We start from the raw sequence: 21,868 nt of genomic DNA, 5'->3' as shown, positions 1-21,868 counted from the left end.
ACCGTCTGTGTACATTCTAAGGAAATTTGGATTTCTAGCACATTGGGACTGTAATACCTATTCAACGTGTGAAATTTATGGAAAGGCAGTTCTTTCTGTCCAGAGGTTGGCCATCTTTCAGAGAAAAGCAAGGGGCGGAAAGCGAGGCTGAGCTTGCTCAGCACCAGGCCCAGATGACAACCTGAGACAGACTCGTCTTTCCCTGTGAGGTGGTGCCTTCACACGGACAACGGCTCATTTTGCCCTTGGCATCTCTGTACTTTGTGGGTCCAACTCAGACAGCACCTTCAGTCAGCAGGTTCATTGCCACCATGTCATGGCAGGACTTTGCTGACTGTGGCTGACCGGGGGCATCGGAGAGGAGCAATCAGTTCGAGATACAAACTCATTCTTGTTGTTTTGGGGGAAGTCTGGATTCAACCTGGAATCCTTGGACCCTGGAAAGGCATTGCAGCTGCCTGAGGGTTTCGTGAGCGGTCCATGGCATGGGGTACGTGGCCCAAAGAGATGGTTTTCTTTAAAATTGTCTCGGCTGTTGGTGAGGTGCCCCTAGACAACAACCCGTACACTATCAAGGCAGTCACCGTGGCCTTGGCAGGATTAGTAGCTGCCTGAGCATGATCTTTGGTGTGATGTCCTTGACTGACAATCTGGGAAACCTCAGGCACCATGGGAAGAATGCCAGCAGGCAGCTGCTGGTGACTGAGGTAAGGCATCCTACTAAACTTGTCTTCCTTATGACTAGTTCTGTTTTCATCTGCAGAACCAGACTCAAAACAGGTTACTTTTCTTCCATCCCTGGTCTCTTTATCAGTGTCTTCTCTGATCTGCGGACGGGTTTGGTGGGCTGAGCCTGGGGGCTTTGAAGCCCAGGTTCTCCAGCTTGTTCTTGGCTGTGTTGCGTTTGGCCACCTTCTTGGTGCCTGCTCCCTGACCTTCACCTGCATCACAAACTCCCTGCGGGGTGGCAGGCAGGTGAGCAGCAAGTCCTCAGGCTCCTTCTCCTTCTCCGCTGATTGGATTCATGCCCTGGACATACTCTGGGCCTGCACACAGTTTGTTGTCTTTTGGATTCTAGGTTTCAGCCGCTCAAAGATAGGGAGAGGAAGCAGCTTCTTCAGCTCCTCAAGAATAGCAATAGCAGCATTTTTCTCTGACATCTTCTGGCTCTTCCCTTCCCTTGCCCCTATAAACTCCTCCACTGACACCTTTGTCACAAAATTCTTCATGTGGGCAGGCCACTCTCCCGGGCGACCTCAACATTCACAGGCAATTTCACTTCGGATTAGACTGGAGCATGTACACAACTGTAAATAAGAGATAAGAGCTCATGGCACTTGCACCACAGGAGCAGGAATGAGAAGAGACATACCAGATGGGAAAGGTGAATGTGGGGGGGGGGGCGAGGGGAAGAAAGGGGAACCAATTACAGTGATCGATACACAATCACACACACCCTCCAGGGGAAAGAAGAATGGAAACATGGGGAAAGGGAGATAGTGGTCAGGATGAGATATGAAAATAATAATACTTTATAATCTATCAAGGGGTCACAAGGGAGGGGGAGGGGGCAGAAAGAGGTACTGATACCAAGGGATCAATAGAAAGTAACTGAAGCAGATGGGCACTGGGCCTCCACTGAAGTACTCCCTCAACACAAGAATACTTTGTTCTATTAAAGTGGCATTCCACAATGCTCAACTTCCCGACACAATTGCTGAAGACAAAATGGGTGCATAAGCAAATGTGTTGAAGAAAGCTGATGGTGCCCGGCTATCAAAAGATATAGTGTTTAGGGTCTTAAAAACTTAAAGGCAAACAGGCAGCCCTCTAGCTGAGAAGCAACAAAGCCCACACGGGAGAAGCATACCAGTCTGCATGATCATGAGGTGTCCAAGGGATCAGGTATCAGCTATCAAAGAACAAAAAATCATATCATTGTGTGCTCACCTTCCTGATATGATCACTGAAGACAAATGGGTGCATAAACAATGTGGTGAAGAAAGCGGATGATGCTGGCGGTCAAAAAAATATAGCATCTGGGGTCTTAAAGGCTTGAAAGTAAACAAGCAGCCATCTAGCTGAGAAGCAACAAAGCCCACATGGAAGAAGCACACCAGCCTGTGTGATCACAAGGTGTCGAAGGGATCAGGTATCAGGCATCAAACACAAAAAAGTCATATCATTATGAATGAGGGGAACTGTGGAGTGGGGGCCCAATCTGTAGGCAACTTGACACCCCCTTACGGAAAGGTCGTGGGGAGGAGATGAGCCAGTGAGGGTGCAGTGTAGCAACGGGGAAACATACAACTTTCCTCTAGTTCCCTGCCCACTATCATGATCCTAATTCTACTTTACAAACGTGGCTAGATCAGAGAATATACACTGGTACAGATAGGAACTGGAAACACAGGGAATCCAGGACAGATGATTCCCTCAGGACCAGTGATGAGAGTGGCGATACCAGGAGGGTGGAGGGAGGGTGGGGTGAAAAGGGGGAACCAATTACAGAGATCTATATATAACCTTCTCCCTGTGGTATGGACAACAGAAAAGTGGATGAAGGGAGAAAGTGTAAGATATGACAAATAATAATTTATAAATTATCAAGGGTTCATGAGGGAGGGGAAAGTGGGAAGGAAGAAGGAAAATGAGGAGTTAACACCAAGGGCTCAAGTAGAAAGCAAATGTTTTGAGAATGGTGATGACAACAAATGTACAAATATTCTCGACACAAGGGATGGGTGTATGGATTGTGATAAGAGTTGTATGAGCCCTCAATAAAATTATTTAATAAATTCAAACTTCAAAAAAGATACCAACAGTTTTACTCAAACCTCATTTTGTTATGGCCAAATTAAGCGAACAGCATGAGGCTATGAAATTTTGTTTCTTGCTTGGGGAAAATGCCACAGAAACTGTTGTGATATTGAAAACAGCATAGAGGGACAGTGCTAAAGGAAAAAACACAAGTGTACAAGTGGTTTTCTCATTTCAAAGAAGGTGAAATGTCAATTGATGACAAACCTCATTCTGGACATCCGTCTACTTCCTGAGCAGATGAAAACATCAACTGGTAGTGAATTTGGAGTTTATTCCACCAGGACAGACTGTTAATTCAGCTTTCTTTTTATGAGGTTCTGAAAAAATTATGTAATGGTGTGTAACACAAAAGGCTTGATTTGTGGCAGACTGGGGACTGGTTTTGCCACCCTGACAATATACCTGCTCACACATCCATCTCAGTGAGTCAGTTTGGGGCATAGAAGAGCACGCCTCTTTTGACCCATGCACCTTATTCACCTGCCCTTGCTTCATGTGACTTCTTCTTTTTTCTATTCCACAAATGAAGAAGGACACGAGAGTACAGTGACTTGACGACGTAGAAGAGTTGAAGAAAAAAATGAGGGAGGTGCTGTCAGCCATCCATATAGATGAGTTTGAAATACGTTTCCAGGAATGGAATCACCGATTTGACAAATGTATTACATGTAATGGAAAGTACTTTGGAAAAGATCAGGTTGTTTTGTATTAAAATTTTTTTAAATACCTAGCTTTGAAATGAAATTCTGGAATTTTGGGGGTGTCCCCTTGTCATCTTTTGTGGATGAGACTGTTGTGACATGAATTTACTTGCAGGAGGTCACACAGCTACCAAGTGGAGGACCCTGCTTTTCGAGCTCGGCGGTGAATGTCCATGGTTTGAGCTCTCAACCACCGTCCACATAGCTTTGCGAGAGGGTTCCTTTCTCACCAGTAGGCACAGCACTTTGTGCTGAGCAGGTTCTTTATGATTTCTTATCCATTACATTTAAGTACAATTATTCTTAGTTAAAATAGCAGAATAATTCTTTGTGAATACGAAAATTTTGGAAGAGGCCCCAATGGTTGACCCTGCTTGTTTTCCTGGCAGTTTCCTCTTATGTCCTGAGAAGCACCCTCCCCTCCAGCCCTAACCATGCCTGAATCATCAGGGTGGCTTCTAGAGTTCTGTGCTTGAAGACATAGCTACTGCTCTTGAACAAATCTACTGATGATTCCATAGCCCCCCTCTATGGTGTTCCTGGAGTGGATTTTATAGAATCTGGATCTTTTAGAGCTAATAGATCGCTCGGTGTTATCATATTAAATACATGAGAAAAGCACCAGGACATAGTTTCTTTCTGACCTTGAATGCTAATTCAGAATCTTCTTCAACACAAACCTCTTCTCATTTTTGGGCTAAGAAACTGAGATCTAGAGAGATGTTACCCCAACAATTCAAATGATCATATAAAAATAAATCTGTATTCTTTTACAAATTTGAGGAATTAAGTAAGCTAGATCGCAAGCTAGGCCTTATTATTATGTCTTTTAAGGCAAGGGAGCTGAAGACCTGCAGAAATGAATATTTATGTGTTGGTTTCTATCTCCCAGTGGCCCTCTTTTGGCTGAGTAAGAGTGGAACTGTCCCCTACGTAGCAGAGCCACTGGTGGACGGGCTCATTCAGCAAAGCTGAGCCCGTTGGGTTAGAAGCACGCACTTCTCGTCAGCTGTTTCCCTTGACATTCACTTAGCGTATGTGAACAGTGAATTGATTGGTGTGAATTATTCTTTATTAGGGTGGCCTTTTGATACAACAAGGATTTATCTAAGACTTCTTGGTACCTTCTGCTATGCACACCCTGCAACTACTGCATCTTACTCTCTTTGTTCTCGATGTTGGAATGAAGCATATTGTTCCCCTTTGGGATGCCATTAAAAGTTGATTATGACCTTTACAGTGACTAATAGTTTCCATGGGGCTTTAATTGTGATATTTGTGAGTGTGTGTGTGTGTGTGTGTGTGTGTGTGTGTGTGTGTGGTGGCAGGACAGCATCAGTCTGCTTCATACAGCATTTGTACCAGGGAATCAATAAAAACTGCTTCATTTTGTTGATGCTATAGGAGATTTTATGCCAATGACAAGGGATGTGATTTAATATTCTCTTTAAATAAACTCAACACTACTGCAGTTATAAACTCTTCCAAAAACTGTCAAGCCCATCAAAATAGCATGGAACAAAAAGTTAGTAGGCTGATATAAATTAGTACATGTGCATATCTTTGGGTAGGGTGGTAGATATTTATGGTTGTATGTTAATATATATATATATCTGTTTGTTTCTGTTCTTTCTACAATGAATAAGAAAAGCAGAGGGGAGCATTTCAGTAATACTTTCAAACTGCAAACTGTCTTTGCCAGTTAATGATTTCCTGGGGCCACTCTGAATGTTATGACATAAACATGTATTGTGATATAAACATATATTGATGATCTGTAATATAATCTGTAGTCAGTATGGATTTATGGCTAAATGGTGAAGTGGGAATTCAGCCAATCATTATTGACAAAGACTTTAAGTCTATACTTCATTTGTTTCCATTATTCATATACATTTCCTCGTTGTCTCGAGAGGTGATCATGAGGCTTTGAAATCTAGGGACTTTTGATCTCTGTGTTTGTTCCTCCCACTTCTCCCCTAATATCTTTTCATTATCATTCAGTCATAATTAGGTAATCGTTGCTGTTAAGTGCTGTCAGGTTGATTCCAAGCTATCGAAACCTTGTACACAGCAGAACAAACAGATGTCTGGTCCCAACTAGCCTCCTCGTTGTCACTGCACTTGAGCCCCTGGCTGTAGCGGTTGTGTCAATCGATAGCTTTGAGGATTTTCCTTTTTTTTTTTGCTGACTCTTTACCAAGCATGATGTCTTTCTCCAGTCCCTAGTATGATGTAAAAATGTATGTTAAAGTCTCTTCATTTTTAAGGAGAATTCCGGCTGTAGTTTTTGAAGCTGGAGTTGTTTATTCTCTTGACACTCCATGGTATATTCAGTAGTCTATGCCTAAATGATTTAAAGACATACGCTCCTTGGTTGTCCTTATTCACTGTCCAGTTTTCACATGCACACGAGGGATTGAAATATCGGTGCTTTGATTAGATTCACCTTATTTCTCAAATGACATCTTTAATTTTAATTTAAAGAAGTTGTTTGCAGTATATTTGCCCAATGCAATAAGCCAATTGATTCAATGACTGCTACTTCTGTGGGCATAGATTGTGGATACAAGTAATATGAAACCGGTCCCAATTTCAATATTTTCTTTGTGTGCCATGATGTTGCGTTGGTCTAGTTGCGAGGATGGATGTTGTTTTCTGGATGTTTCGGTTCAATTTATACTGTAGGCTGCAGTGTTTGACCTTCATCAGTAAGGGCTTTAAGGCCTCTCTTTTAACAATCAAGGTCCTTTCGTCTGCATATTGCAAGGTGTTCACGAGTCTTTCTCCAAGGATGCTGTTTTCTTCTTCATGTAGTCTAGCTTCTCAGTCATTTGCTCATCATCTCGATTGAATAAGTATGGTGAAAGGATACAACCCCGGAGCACACCCTCCCCAGCTTTAAAATACGCAGTAACCTCTTGTTCTGTTTGACCAACTGTTCCTGAATCTACGTACAGGCTCCACGGGAGACTATGAAATGTTCCGGAATTCCCACTCTTCATAATGCTGTAGTTTGTTGTGATTCACACCATTGAATGCCTTGCAATAAAACACAGGAAATCATTTTTCTGGTATTGTATGCTTTCAGGCAAGATACATCTGCATAATCATATATCTATACTTTTTCCTAGATTATGGCTATAGTACAAAAGTTTCAAATGCCAGGGGATGCTGAGTAATTTATTTTCTGTAAAGGGAACAGTGGTCAAGTAAATTAGGGAATTTATGATGTCTTGATGTCAGCCCACAACTCATGTGCTCTTGAGTCATTAATGTTTAATACATCCAATATTTTCTTTAGATGACCTCTAAATTCAGGTAGGAGGTCTCAAAATTATACTTTGTCTCTTGTAGAGAGCTTTCTTTAATTTTCTTTAGCTTCAGTTTGAACTTGTTTATGAGCAGTTGATCATCTATTCTTCAGTTGGCCTCTTACCTTCTAAAAACGTTTTATTGGGATAATACTTCACATGTCATATGACGTAATCATTCAATCAGATTAGGAAGAGTTGTGTAATCATCATTACAATCAATTTGAGAATGCTTTTTCCTCGTGTTCATTGTCGTTTGCTCACCTTCTCCTCCAAACTCCGCTGCTATGCCCTTGGCAATCATTAGTCCAATTACTGTCTCAATTGACTTATGTATCCTGGACTTCATATACAGAAAAATAATACAAAACACCAATAGGACGCAAACAACAACAAAACCAACAGCAATGGCAAAACAGGATGTTAGCTAAGTCCACATGGAAGAAGCACATCACTATCTGTGACCCAACGATGGTAAATGATATAATCCATAACTGAAGGAAGGAATAGCTATCCGAATTTCAATTGTGAGACTCTGGTTTGCAGAGGGCTGTGGCTGCCAGTGGACACTCAAGATAGATTAGTGAGCTCCACTTATGAAATCAGCCTCCGGTGATTTCCCTCTAACCATAATTGAGGGATGGCAGTAAACTGGTTACCAAACAGTAACGGAGAGATGACCAAAGTAAATTAAAATGATAAACCTCATATGTACAAATACGCTTCATATAACTGATGTATGGGTTTTTGTAGGAGATGTGGGAGCCCTAATAAAATTATCTTAAAAATAAAATAATAAACCCGAGTTGAACGGTTAAAACCTTGTTACTTGCTCTTCCTTCTGATACACTTCTGACTTGATCTGGTCTTAAATCTCTTCTGTGTATTTTTCATATTGAGGTTTATTTTTGATGAATTTTGTCACCGTGGGTAGCTTTCTTGAACCTTAGTTGTGTGGGTTTTTTGTTTTGTTTTTCAGTATATGAAACCCAGGATTGATGAATCTCTAGAGACAATAATTAGAAGAAGGGTTCTTGAAGAGTGCAGTGGAGGAACGTGGGTGGGGAGGGAAAGGGGAAGTGATATCGAGGAGCTCAAGAAGGAAAATCATATTTTGAAACAGTGATAGCAATTGTACTATCCTGTTGGGTGTGATTGAACTATGGAATGATATGATGTCTGGATTAGCTCCTAATAAAATGGTTTGGGGGAAAATCAGCAAATATTAAAATACACACTTCAAAATGGGTCATAGGGACATCAAATGATAAGGTTTTACATTTTAACCTAATTACACATTGACTTTATAATGCTCTCTAATTTGAAGGCTATTGCCATCCCTGAACTTTGGTTCAAGGGAATTCACCTGAGGCTTAATCCATGGAGGTCCCTGCACATGCTCTCTGGGCTTGCACTGTCCTACATAGATTTCTGCAAATCAGGTGTTCAGAATGTAAACTCTGATACTATTCCCTCCTGTAGTCTTAGATTGTTGTTATTTACAATCCTTGGATCACACGGGCTGATGTTCTTATTCCATGTTGACTGACATGCCTCACTTATGTGCCTGCTTATTTTAAGACAAGTCTTTAAGACCCCAGACATTATTCTTTCTGACAGCTTGGTACCATCTGGTTTCTTCACCACACTTGGCTACCGTACCCATGCCGTCAGTGATCTGTATATGAGGACACGTATTGAGTAGGCCCATGTCATAAAAACCAATTGTTCTTAGAATGCTCTTGCCTCTTGCCTTATATTGCGCTTTCCATGATCTAGTCCCCTTAAATCACCTTCCTTTAGATTTTGTCTGACCTAGTCTCATTGACAACCTAATGGCTTCTTAGCACCTTGCCTAAGACATGCTAGTGACCACAGTTCTACAAAATTATCTGCAAGTGGTAGAATGAGGTAATCAGGGAATCCTAATTCCATCCCTTTGGCTCTGTGAGTTCAGTAGGACAAGAAATTATTGGGGTGAACATGTGCATGGATGTGGTAATGTTAGTGATCTCATAAAATCTAGAGTTTCCTAGCAAAGAGTCACAGTCACCGTGACTTCTAGAAAAAGGTCAGGCTTCAGCAGAGCACCATTAGACAAGTAATATTATCGGCACTCTGGCCACATGGCTCATGTTGACAGAGCAAGATTAGACCAGGTGCCGAGAAGCCTTCAGCTGATTCAAGGAGATGAGATGTCCAGCAGGATGGGAAGACATGAATAACACCACTGATAGCCCCACGGGGAGTTCGAGAGAGGTCAATGCTTCCATGAAATTTTCTACAGAAGGGGATCTGCTTATAGTTGCCTGCAGTGCATGATCCATGGGGATCATGGAACACCAGACTAGAGTTTCTTGCAGTATTGTCCGTGGATCAGCCACACATGGTACAGAAGTGTGGGCGAAGGGAAACAGGAGTTGGTGCAGTGTGAGACACGAGATAACAATACTACATAAGTAATTGAGAATTCATGAGGGCAAGAGTGTGGGGTATCAGAGAAGCTGATACCCAGGGCTCAAGTGGTAGGAAAATGTTTTGGAAATGTTGATGGCAATGTATGTACAAGTGTGCTTCATACAATTGAATGATGGACTATTATAAGATTTGTAAGAGTCCCCCAATAAAATTATTAAGAAAAAATGGTCCTAACTAATTTCAGTAACGTGAAAGTCACTTCTATATACTGTACAGAGTCTGGGGGAGTGGAGCAAGCTCTGCTCTCCTCTTTGCTTCTCTTCAAAGAATTCTAGTCGTTACCAATTGAGCTGCCAACTACAAGGTCAGCAGCTCCAAACCACCAGCCACTCCTTGTGAGAAAGCTGAGACTTTCTACTCCCACAAAAAATTACAGTCTTGGAAACCTATGGAAGTAGTTCTATCCTGTTATGTAGGGTAGATTTTAGCAGTGATTAAAAACAATGAAGATTTGGTATTTTTATCTGTAGAGGTGAATCTTGAGTGGTGCAAACGGCCATGCCACTAAATAGAGTCGGTGGCTCAACTCTACCCAGAGACACCTGTGGCTGGAAAATCCACTTCCAAAAGGTTGCAGCCATTGGGAACCTTCTGGAGCATAATATACACTGAAACACATAGGGTTGCCTACAGCTGGAATCAAGTTGATGGCAACTGGTTTGATGTTTTGTTTTAGCTGGAGAGTCTGAGATTTCATGGCTGAATCCAGAACTGAGACTCTTCACTCTATCCATTCCCTTACGAAACCAATGCTAGGAATAGTATCTTATTCAAGAAAATATTCACTTAGATTATGTTGCGTTTCATGTTTTGCAGACACACATTTGTACATAATTTTAGGTGTTCAAACTCACCTCCATACAAATTCCACGTTGAAAGTCTTTTAACTGGAAAACAAGACAGTTTGGCTTGTTGCTTCCTTCCCTTGATCATTTCTTCAGTGAATTGTATTGAAGGGAAGATCCATATGAACTCTTCATATTATCTTAAGGAAAACTCTGCTTGGTTGAAATGCTGAGGTTTTATAATTGTGAAAATCAAAGTGTTTGGCATGCAAGTTCAGATCCCCAAGTTGCCAGCTATCTGACTATTGGGAAGCACTAGAATTCTTGAATTTGAATTTTTGTTTTCAATGTCATATTCTATCTATTTCCTTAGGATTAAGTTCACAAGTGTGAGCCATTTTGAACCACTTGTGCAAGGATTTTTCGGGGTTTCTAGTCCTGAACCTTGAAGTGACTCATGGACACACAGATTAATCTTGTTTTCTCAAGAATTCCACAGAGCCATGAATCAATTATCAGACCACACATTGGTTATTCTACACCCAGTTTTTTATCACATTCGAGTGTAAACTAGGAAAGCTTCCTGCTTGTTTTCCAGGTAGGACTAATGTCTACCAAGGCCACCATTGTTGCCATGGATAACCTGGAGGTGAATGGGATGTCAGAAGACTTCATTGTGTTCCTGAAGAACTTGTACATGGATAAGTAGGTGATTGTACAAACAGAGCAAGGGAATGCTGCATGGTTTAAACTCAGGAAAGGTGTGCATCAGGATTGTATCCTCTCACCGTACTTATTCAATCGGTGTGCTGAGCAGATCATCAGAGAAGATGGATTATAGGAAGAAGACTGTGGCATCAGGATTGGAAGAAGGTCGTTAACAACCTACAATATGCAGATGACACAACCTTGATTGTTTAGGAATTGAAGTGACTGCTGATAAAGATTAAAGACGCAGCCATATGACTTAATGTAAAGAATACCCAAATCCTCGCAACTAGACCAATAGGCAGTATCATGATAAAAGGAGAAAACATTGAAGTTGTTAAGGATTTCACCTTGTTTGAATCCACAATCAGTGTTCATGGAAGCCGGAGTCAAGCTATTGAAAGACAGATTGCACTAGGTAAATCTGCTTCCCAAGACCGCTTTAGAAGATGGAAAAGCATGGCTGTTACTTTGAGCACTAAGGCGCACCTGACCCAAGGCATGGTATCTTCAATTGCCTGATACACATGTGAAATTGGACATTGCATGAGGAAGAGTGAAGAAGAATTGATGCATTTGGATTGTGGTGTTGGAGAAGAATATTGAAAACACCTTCGACTCTGGAGAGGATAAACAGATCAGTCTTAGAAGTATGGCCAGAGTGCAACTTAGAGGCAAGGGTGGCAGGGCTTTGTTTCATGTACTTTGGACATGTTGTCAGGAGAGACCAGTCTCTGGGATGGACAGCGTGCTTGGTAAAGGGTAGAGGCCATGGGAACGTGGAAGGCCTTTCATAAGCTGGAGTGACACGGTGGCTACAACAACGTGCTCAGGCCCAGGAACCATGGGACAGATGGTGCGGGACCAGGCAGTGTTTTTTTCTGCTGTACACAGTTCACTATGGGTCAGAACTGACTCCGTGACACCTAACACTAAAAACTTATTCTGACCCAGTTTTCCTCTCTGGGATTTATCAGTTAAAGATTCTTAAACAATACATTTTTGCAGCATGTTTAGTGTGCTGTCATAAAGGAGGAAGATAATTTGGCAGCCTTGTTGTTATTAGACTTTTGTTTGGCTGTTTGTCTTAGAAATTTATTTTCTGTACTCACTGCTCAGGAATGCTTCACTTTCCCAGCCTAGATCCCACTGCCTAAAATGTTCGTGTCTTTTCTTAAGACAGAATACCCACCAAGTATAGACAGTTGGTTGACACAACTAGATCAAAATGCTTTGAATTTTGAAAATAATTCCCCATCTTGGTATTGAACCTAATGATAAAAGCCAAACAGTTGTCATCTTTCCAATTAGCACACTTAAGTTGCATGTCGAAACGAGAGGTAGGATGTTGCAGAATGAAATGTGGGTAATAAGGCTTTACATTTTTATGTTTTAGTTGACTCTTTTCTACCATAGTTTTATGGAAAACATTGTACATTATTGAAGCTCTTAAGTACATCTTAACACAGCTTTTCTGTTTACATTAATATCTTCCCAAATAGCAGAGATGTAGGTCACAAAAACTTGTGTCTATTGGCTTTACAAGAAGAGGCAGTCTATTATTGAAAATTTCTATATTAGCAAATAACAAGTCAGTTTAAACCATTGTCCAGGTGAGTTTTTTTTCTCTCTGCTACCAAGCAACTGGTTTGACTGAGTCTCTGAGCTGAAACACCTGGAAGTTTTTATAGTAAGTAGATTTAGCCTCCAAACGCAGATGCAGAGAGAAAGATAAATGTCTAATATCAACCAATGGGTGTGTTACACAAGTATGTGTGTTACACAGGGTTCTTTACAGAAACAAAACCAGGACACTTATGATTTTATAGCTAGCTAACTAGATATGGATATATACAGCACGAAGGAATGTAACAGCTAATTAGTCCACACAGCAGTACAGAGGGCTCAATTCAACTCACTTCAGTGGAACAGTTAATATACTGGAAGTCCTTCAACTCATAAGTCCAAAGTCAAGGAAGCAGACAGCTGAGTCTTCCTTAGAGCTATGCAGGCAGTTGGGCCACAGGCAGTAAACAGCAGGACAGGTCAACAACAGTAAGTCAGCTGACAGGATCAGACAGTCCCAAGCTCAAGCCATGTATACACCAGAAGTATGGCAAAGCAGGTCTCAAAGGAACCTCAAGCTCTAGTGGCACGATCCATGGGTTGGGTGTCCCACATGTAGTGTAGCTCACAAGCTGAGGCAGAGAACTAGCTAAGGCAACTGCATGCTAGTCTGATCACCAGAGAGCGAGAGAGAGATAGGTGGGCATGCTGAGCCATTTACCTCTTTGCCCTCCAATCAAACTGCGACCTTATTAATCACACATGTTCTTATTGGCCAAGTTGGCACATTAAACCTACCTATCACAGCATGTTATTTTTAGATGCCTCTGAGATAGTTCTGACTCTTAGGGACCCTATGTCCAATAGAATAAAATAATACCCAGTGTCACGCCATCCTCAGAATGGCTGCTATGTCTGACCCCATTCTTGTAGCCATGGTGTCAATCCCGGGATCTTCCTCTTTTTTGCCAATCTTTTTCTTTATCAGGAATGATGGCCTCTTCCATACACTTGTGTCTCCTCATGTTGGATGAAATCTCCCCATCCTCTCTTTTAAGAAGCATTGTGGTGGTTCTTCTTCCCAAACAGATTATTTTCTGACATTCCATGGCACTTTCAATATTCTTCATCAGCACCATAATTCAGACACATGACTTCTTCTCTAGAGTGTAGACTTATTGAAATATATGCTAAGTTGTGTTAACTGTGAAAATTTGAATCCCTGATATCTATGGAGGACCTAGTATAGAATAATACTATGATTGTGCAGAGGCTATTACTGTTCTTGTATTTTAAATTCCTACTTCCTTTTCTATACATAGAAGATTTACACTTCCCTTCCTTCATGAAGTTAAGTATACTTTGAAATTTTCAATTTACTTACTGCAACGTGAGCAGTGAGTAAATAATGACTGTAGGTAAAATTATTAAAATAATTTATTTCCCAGGGTCTTTTCTTCAGTGGCAAACCCTACAGCATTTTATTGAGATAGTGGCACTAGAAGATGTCGGGACCACTATGACCTTGATCCTTGAGGGCAGTGAACAAAGTCCTGCATCCCCATCCAACGCATGTTGGGTATATAGAATAGGTAATAAATAATCACTTGTTTTAAGCTACTGAGATTTGGAGCTTGTTTTGCAGCATAATCTAACTTATCCTGACTAATATAATAATTAATGCTTAATGAGTAGTGTCAGGCACTTTTCTAAGATATATATATATCTTAATTAAATCATCAAAACAACCTTATTTTAAAAAATACTGCTATTATTTTTATTTTATAGATGCTAAGGCATTAAGTTGCCACCTAAGACTATACACCTGGTAAGGATCAAAACTGGCATTTGAGCCCTTCCATTTTGGTAAATATTCCATAAATAATGAATGAGTCAAGACTAAAAAAGAGTTTTATGGTTTGAAGCATATTATTTTGCATGTGGTATAATCAGGGTTGGTTAACAATTAGCATAGTCTGTCTCAGATACCTCTTGTCGCTTATCATGCTACCATCAGAGTTATTTATTTTGGGCCTTGAAAATTTGGGGCTCTCTAGTTTCCTGTAAAATATGCTGTGAATACTGCTGTGAATGGTGACACTGTAAAGATTTTTTGTTTCTTGATCTTCAAGGCTAGGTTCTTGGACTTAAACCATAAAAAAGGAAGTGCAATCGAGGCAGGTGAAAAGGAAATGAGGATCAAAGTTGTCTTTCAGATTAGGGGTTCCCTTATTAGGTATAGTGTCTATTGTGTCCTACTGTGAGTTCAAGCAATGACTTGCTCTTGTGAGAAGGTTAGACTCTTGTGGGAGTTTCTACCTGTGGAACTGACAGAGAAATTCTGACAGACATCTGGAACAGTTTTCCTAAATAGAGTGGTGGTGTCGCGGGTAGGTACAAGAGGTATGATTTTGCTTCTTTATTTAAATATATGTTAGTTATCCATTCTATTCCTCTGCCTTCAGCCAGTTTTCCCCCCTCAGAAATCATTTTCATAAACACAACATACATTCTATTTGAGTTAGTTTAAAAAATCATTGTCAAGGCTCTTCTAATTTTAAATAATAGTTACTGCCTTATATTTAATGGGATTATCTATAAATAGATATGATCGAGGGTTGTATTGTGAAATCCTACAAGCTGAATAACCGGCTTTGAGATGGGGACAGGAACCAGGATCTTGAAAGTTCTTAGTAGCACGACTTCTTTTTTCCACCCTTGGAAGTTGTGCATAGCTCTCCTCAACTCTATCAGCACATTTTCTGTCTTTCCTCTACTCTGTTAGCTTCCTCTGTTGTTATATGTTCATCGGCAAACCCAGCTAGAATATGGATCCTGAGCTTATGCTTCTTCAGTTCAAATGACTGTCTGAGATTGACAGGCAGCTGTAACTCCCAATTCCATACACGGGGAAGAGAAAATGAGATCAAATTTACATCGTGGCCTATGCCTGGCTCAGTTATCAATGGTTGTGGAATCAAATCTTTCTCTTATTTAGAACACATGGCGAAGCCTAGAATTTGACAAACACTGTAATCAATGCTGGGTTCATGGATATGAATAAGGCAGTGCCTCTCTCTCTTCGAGGTCTTCCTGTTCTACAGGGCAGTAGGAGGCTAGAACTAGTAAACTCATTGCCCTTGGGACTCAAAGGAGTCACATTTTGTTTTATTGTAAAGATATACTAATAATGCATTGAGTTGCTATTGTGAGAATGACAAGCCATCAGTTGCTGGAATTATGTAGTCCAAGGGAGGATGATCATCTTGATTATAGGATGTTACCTAACAAAATTCTCTCTTTGTCCAGCAGGTTAGACTAAGTGACCCTTGTTTTCTTCCAATTCCATGATTTATTGATAAACTATGAGCTCTATAAAAATGATTGTGGATAAAATATTATGTGTTATCAGTGATCAAACAGTAGTTGGGACTTTAATTTGGTACTGAACAAAGGAAAAAGGGGAATAGATGTGGTAGTTATATAATCATTTGTCAATTTGAGGATTAAGAATGTAGAGGTAGAGTCTAGCCTGTCAATCAGATTATAGCCAATGAGGCCTCTATGTGTACATGGCCTTAGCCTGAGGATTCTGGGAAATCTGGTGTTTCCTCCTTGGAGGTAGGAGACTCTCTGCTCATGCCATGGGAGACATAGCAGCTGACAAAGCACATGGGCCCACCCTGATACAGAGAGCGCTGCCAGCGCTGAGAGGTTTCCAATGCCACTGGATCCAAGGATTTTCTACCCACTGGCCTGTGATCTTCTACATTCAGCATCATTGCATGTGGTTCGTGAGTCTGAAGAGGACTTTATAGACTGGTATCAGACATATGGGTTAATATCAGATTTATGGACTTAATCTGGACTGGGCTTGGATGTTTTCTCAATGTTCAATTGCTCCTGCATACAAATCTCTTTCTTATACACATATGTGTGTCCATGGATTTGTTTCTCTAGTCTACCCAGATGAACACAATAGACAAAAAGAAAAAGATATTCCAAGTTGATTTAGTGTATACACTCGAGTGTAAGCACACCCAGACATCAGCCAAGGCACCTGATTTTACCACAAAAACTGCATAAAAATGTGCCGAAAAACTTGGTTTATACACGAATATATATGGTAATAAAATATTTAAAGACACTAAATGTGTTGTGTATCAGAGAGAAGAGAAGGTGTGATGAATCAAATATTAGGTGTATGATAGAATGATGGAGGATAGCATGATGATTCTAGGTAAGTAGTCATAAGATTGTAGTAATATATGAGCCTAGTTTTAGGCAGAATCAACCTGAGATAAGGTGGCTTAAAAGGTGGAGGGAGTAGGGGACATTTTATTATGTCACATAAAAGTAGGACTGATCTCTATTACAAAATGATAATTTTATCTTTAAAGTGAACCAGAGATTTATGTAAACCTTTGACATATGTATAGATTTGTGGCTCACACTTCATTATAATACTAATCTAAGAACAATTCTGTGACATGGCTCTGCTCATCCTGAAGAGATCACTGAAGATGCAGATGCTATAGCAAAGTGTGGTGAAGAAATCAGATGGTGTTTAGCTATTAGGCTATCAAAAAGAATAGTCTAAGGTTTTAAAGTCTTGTCTTAAAACAAGGAGCCATCTAAGTGAGGCATCCACTAAATCCACATGGAAGAAGAACAGTAGCTTTTGTGATCCAAGGATTATAAATAATAAAATCTAAGACAAGAGGAGCGAACCGTATCAGAACTTAAATTCTGAACTCCTGGTTTGCAGAAAGCTATGGATGACAGGGAATCTAAAACTCTATTTGCAGGGTCCCCACACGGATTAAGCCTCAGGCAAATGCCCTCTGATGTCCAGGGATGTGAATAGTCTTACAATCAGACAAAGGATATTATAGAATCAATAATGTCCAAGATAGTTTAAAATGTAACACCTCATTTGATCTCCCTATTGACCCATTTTAAAATTGTTTCAGTTTTTCTGTTTTCTTTTCAATTGAGGATTTTCTCTGCTTTATTTTGCTATTGTTGGCTTTTTTTAAGTGTCATTTTCTGTATATAAAATCTAGCATAGGCAAATCTGTAGAGACAGTAACTGGATTAATAATTACCTAGGGGCATGGCAGAAGAGGTGGGGAGGAAGTGGAGAGATAATAGCAAGTATTAGAAAGGCGAAAATGTTCTCAAATTGATTGTGGTGGTTACTTCACAACTCTTAATATGACTGAACTATTGAATTGCAGTATGTATGAATTACATGTCAGTAGAACTATTTTTTAAAAATAGTAGACTTGAATTAAACATTTACAGTGTTGATTAGATAGTTAATATCAGGGACCGCCTTCCATACATATTCTTTCCAGCGTGTTGGTTAGTTACTTAGGTTGTTTCTTCATCTCACAGGATGAGCACAGCACTTCTATGGAACACAGGTGGAAACAAGGCCTGACACGAGAAGGGGAAATCTGTTTCCTTCTGTGCATCCCTGTTTATTCGAGAGATTCCTTTCCAAATGTGTTCTCCAAAATACATATTTGGGTCCTGCGAGTTATGTCATGGACACCTTAGTGGTGGAAAAGGAGAAGCTAGAAGAGACAGGCAGGCTCTTCTGGTAAAGGAGTTGTGAGGTGAATTGTCAACAATATTTTCCCCAGTGCTTGTAGGTCACTGTATAGCATCACCTAATTTAATAAATCATGACATATAATAATTTTCATATGCCATATACGGATTGTATGTTCGACACTCTTCGTATTAGATTTTAAATCTTTACAACAATTTTTCAGGTAGATGAAGTAGTTCTTAGTTATTGGTGAGGTACATAGGTGAATTGGAAAATGTCTTGATGTGTGAGAGAATTAAATCTTATTGAATCTTATTATCAAAGAGTCTCATGTTTGAAATAGGCTTTAAGCCAGAAGCCTCTTCTCCAAGAATGCTCACCCCATGTGAATGCTCACTTCCAGCACTCCAGCCAAAAGGTAGTAGAGTCAATTCTTGAATACTTACAGAAATGGAAGCTTCCTGACTACTGACCCAGTGTTGGCTTCAGTTCATGTCACTGGCAGATAGTAGAATTGTCATGGAATAGAGAACTACTGGGCTTCTTCTCTGGGTGCCCCATAGGGAGGGATCTTTGAGAGATGCTGTCTGTTGATGTCAGTGATGTAATGGCAGCTGGCATGGCAGAACTGAAATCTATCAGCGGGTTCTAGTCTCCCTCGTGTGAAGTGCGAGCCTTGTGAAAAACAAGTTGGCTTTCTCAATTTCCTTCCGCCGAGACCCTATGCCAGGTATTTCTATTTCCTCTCTGTTAAATGTTAGTTGAAACAAAGGGCTGTTTTGTTGGCTTTGCGTTTCCCTATGGAAATGATTATTTTAGGCACATTTAAAAATGCTTTTTACAAGAATCTCATGTAAGTTGAAAACAGAGGGAAAGAAAGTAAATGTCTTGATGGCGTTTTATTACAATAAAAACTGTAGTGAAAGCTCACTCCGTCCCCTCCGTGTTCTGTTCTCCTAAACACGTCTCTGTGGAAGGAGGAATATGATTAAACAAGAAGCAAAGAGTTGGGAGAAATGACATTACACGGTGGCTTCAATGCTGAAAATCTTACAATCAGTGGCATTTTAAGGGATGCATTAAAAGTAAGGGTTTGCTGTTGATGGTGGTAGGAAGGGAGGAACCTGTAGATCCAACAGGAAAATACCTTGAAGCCTGAAGCTTGAGTTTTCAAAGACTAAAAGGAGCATAGAAGAAGCAAAATTTAAGCAGTGAAAAGTTTGGTTTTTTTGTGTTTTTTTTTTTTTGCAAAATGCTTTTAGTGTTCAATGACTTTTCTCAAATACCTTTAAATTTGCCTTAACATTTTTTGACTAGCAAAGGGCTTCCTATAAAAGTGTGCCAATGATAAGAAATGTTCCCTTTAAGCTTCATTCTCCAGGGAAGTTTGGTGATTGGTGGGCCATCGTATTGGAAGCTACTGCTCTGTTGATGTGCAAGATATGTCACTAAACCTGCCAGTGGTCTCTGGAGGAGATGATGTAGGTATCCCTTTGGTATTAAGGAAGATTCTGAACTGTTTCTTTTCATGGCTCCTAAGACAGGTGGAAAGTGATGGGTGGAGTGCGTCCCATGCTGTCAAATAGGGCAGCTACTAGCAACAGGTGGTCAATGAACACTTGGGATCTGGCAAATTAAGGCATACCATTAAGTGCAAAATATTTTGGATTTTTAGGACAAAATGAAGTAAAATATGCTGTCACTATTTTTAATGCTAACAGTCTTATCCATATATAATTCACATATTATACAGTTCAATAGTTAAAACATATTGAAAAGAGTTGGGCAATCATTACAACAATCAATTTTAGATCATTTTCTTCTTGCTTGGACTCATTATTAGCAACCCCCCCCCATACACCCTTATTTTCTGCTGCCATAACCCCAAGAAACTATTAATCCAGTTACTGTCTTTATTGATTTACCTATCCTGGATTTCATATAGAGAGAAACAAAAGAAAAACACCTATTAACAATAATAAAGTGAAAGGTAGAAAAACCTCAGCTGAAAACATAACAGAAAATAATAGAAGCTATAATAAATTTTAAATGGGCCAAAGGAAGAACAAATGATAAGGTGTGTTTTCACCTAACTACATCTGCATTAGTTCACTTTCCAGTGCACTCTATCTGCCAGCAAGGTTGCTCACATCTCTGGCTCATGGTCAGAGAGGATTCACTGGAGGCTAATCCATCTAGGGATCCTGCAAATGGACATGAACTTTCACTGTCCTCTATAGCCATGTGCAACTGTGTCCTCATTATTTAAGCTCTAATACCATTCCTCCTCAAGTCTTGGTTTTTATTATTTACAATCCTTGTATCACACAGGTGTCCTTCTTCCACCTTTGACCTCTTTAGATGACTGCCTCCTCATTTAGATGGCTGCTTATTTTAAGACAAGCCTCTAAGACCACAGAACTTATTCTTTTGGATAGCCAGGCACCATCTGATTTCTTCACCACGAATTGTGTAGTACCCATATCTTTTGTGATCTTTTCATGAGAGAAGTATAAAAGGAGGGCCACGTCATACAAATTAATTGCTCTTAATTTGGGTCTATGATTGAGAGCAAGCTCAAAATCCATTCATGTAATCTACAGTTTATATATGTCTCTGGTCCACTTTAGAGACATCGTTACCATTTTGTTGCAGAACATTACAAATCATGATAATTATATCGATTAAAGAAAAACTTTAAACTCATTATGATAGAGTCAATCCTGACCCCTAGTGACCCCCTGTGAGTTTCTGAGATTATAACTTTATGGAAGTAAAAAGCTCAGTCTTTCTTCCACAGAGCTGATGGTAGTTTTGAACTGCTGATCATGTGCATCGCAGCCCAACACAAAACCATTGCACCACCACAGCTCCCTACTTGTATTGAGAGTATCTTTAAGTTATTCAATGTTATATAGTTTGAAATATTGTTTACAAAATGAAAGTATACATGTATAGGACAGCTTTTTAGACCAAAATGCATAGATTGTTGACCTGTACAGATAAAAAACTCAAGGGACAGGGGACTATGCACACAACCAATGAGGATTAGAGATGGGCCAAAACTCTCAATAATGTTCATTCACAATTGCAGAGCCATGCTTGCTAGACTAAGATGAGACCTAAAAGCAAAGAGAGCATGAGAAGAGAGAATATGTGGTAGGCCGTTCATTGGACACCTTCAAGGCAAGTGATCCAAAGTAAAGTACAATGGCCTCCAAATCTTTAATATTAGGACCTATCAGGGGAGTATACTCCAAGGAAGTAGTTCAGTTCCTTAAATCTGCTACTGGTGAGTTTAAGGTAAAGACCCATTTACTTAGTGGGATTTCCAAATCAGACCCTTCTGGTGTGGTCTATGAAGCATGTTATGCACCTCAAAAGAACAGAGTTTAAAGTCCTAGTTGCCCATCACATGCAGGTTGGGTCACCGGGGGCTGGACGGAAACTAGGTCCACAGTGCCCAATTAGGAACACAGTACTGAGTACACTCTCTCTGTGAGGTGGTCTATATATGTAATGTTAAGTGTTTTTTGCCAATGACAGTTTGCCCCCCTGGTTTACCCACCTTTGAAAAGCAAAACTTACCCCCTTCCATTCCACCCCTCCCTCCCCTTCCATCTTCATCTTTGGACTTGAATTTCCATTAAGGTTAACTGAGCACCCTGGTGGATGTGTCTGTTGATTTAGATTGACTATAGAACAATGTTAGATGGCAGGGACTGGAATTGATGGCCATCTCCTGCTACCCACAACATAAGAAGCTGACCCTGCTACATCGAGGCCTCCTATGCTGAAGATGCACAAATACGGTGGTGATCCCGGGATCGTGGGTATTGGGAAGGCACACCACCTCGTTGCTTGGGAGACTGGATTAGAAGATTACATGACTTGAAAAGAAATGCCTGTCTTTGACATTCTTTTTATCCTTAT

The 21,868-nt window shown here is 40.3% G+C and overlaps 1 pseudogene; it reads right to left on the bottom strand.

Moving 5' to 3' along the window:
- Positions 1-234: 234 nt before the first annotated feature.
- LOC142428587 (double-stranded RNA-binding protein Staufen homolog 1 pseudogene) lies at positions 235-7,142 on the bottom strand (annotated as a pseudogene).
- Between the last annotated feature and the right edge of the window lie 14,726 nt (positions 7,143-21,868).

This window comes from Tenrec ecaudatus, chromosome 16 (genome assembly GCF_050624435.1).
Source record: "Tenrec ecaudatus isolate mTenEca1 chromosome 16, mTenEca1.hap1, whole genome shotgun sequence".
Classification (NCBI taxonomy): Eukaryota; Metazoa; Chordata; class Mammalia; order Afrosoricida; family Tenrecidae; genus Tenrec; species Tenrec ecaudatus.
Note: the sequence above shows the minus strand (reverse complement) of the source record. Positions and strands in the feature narration are given on the sequence as shown.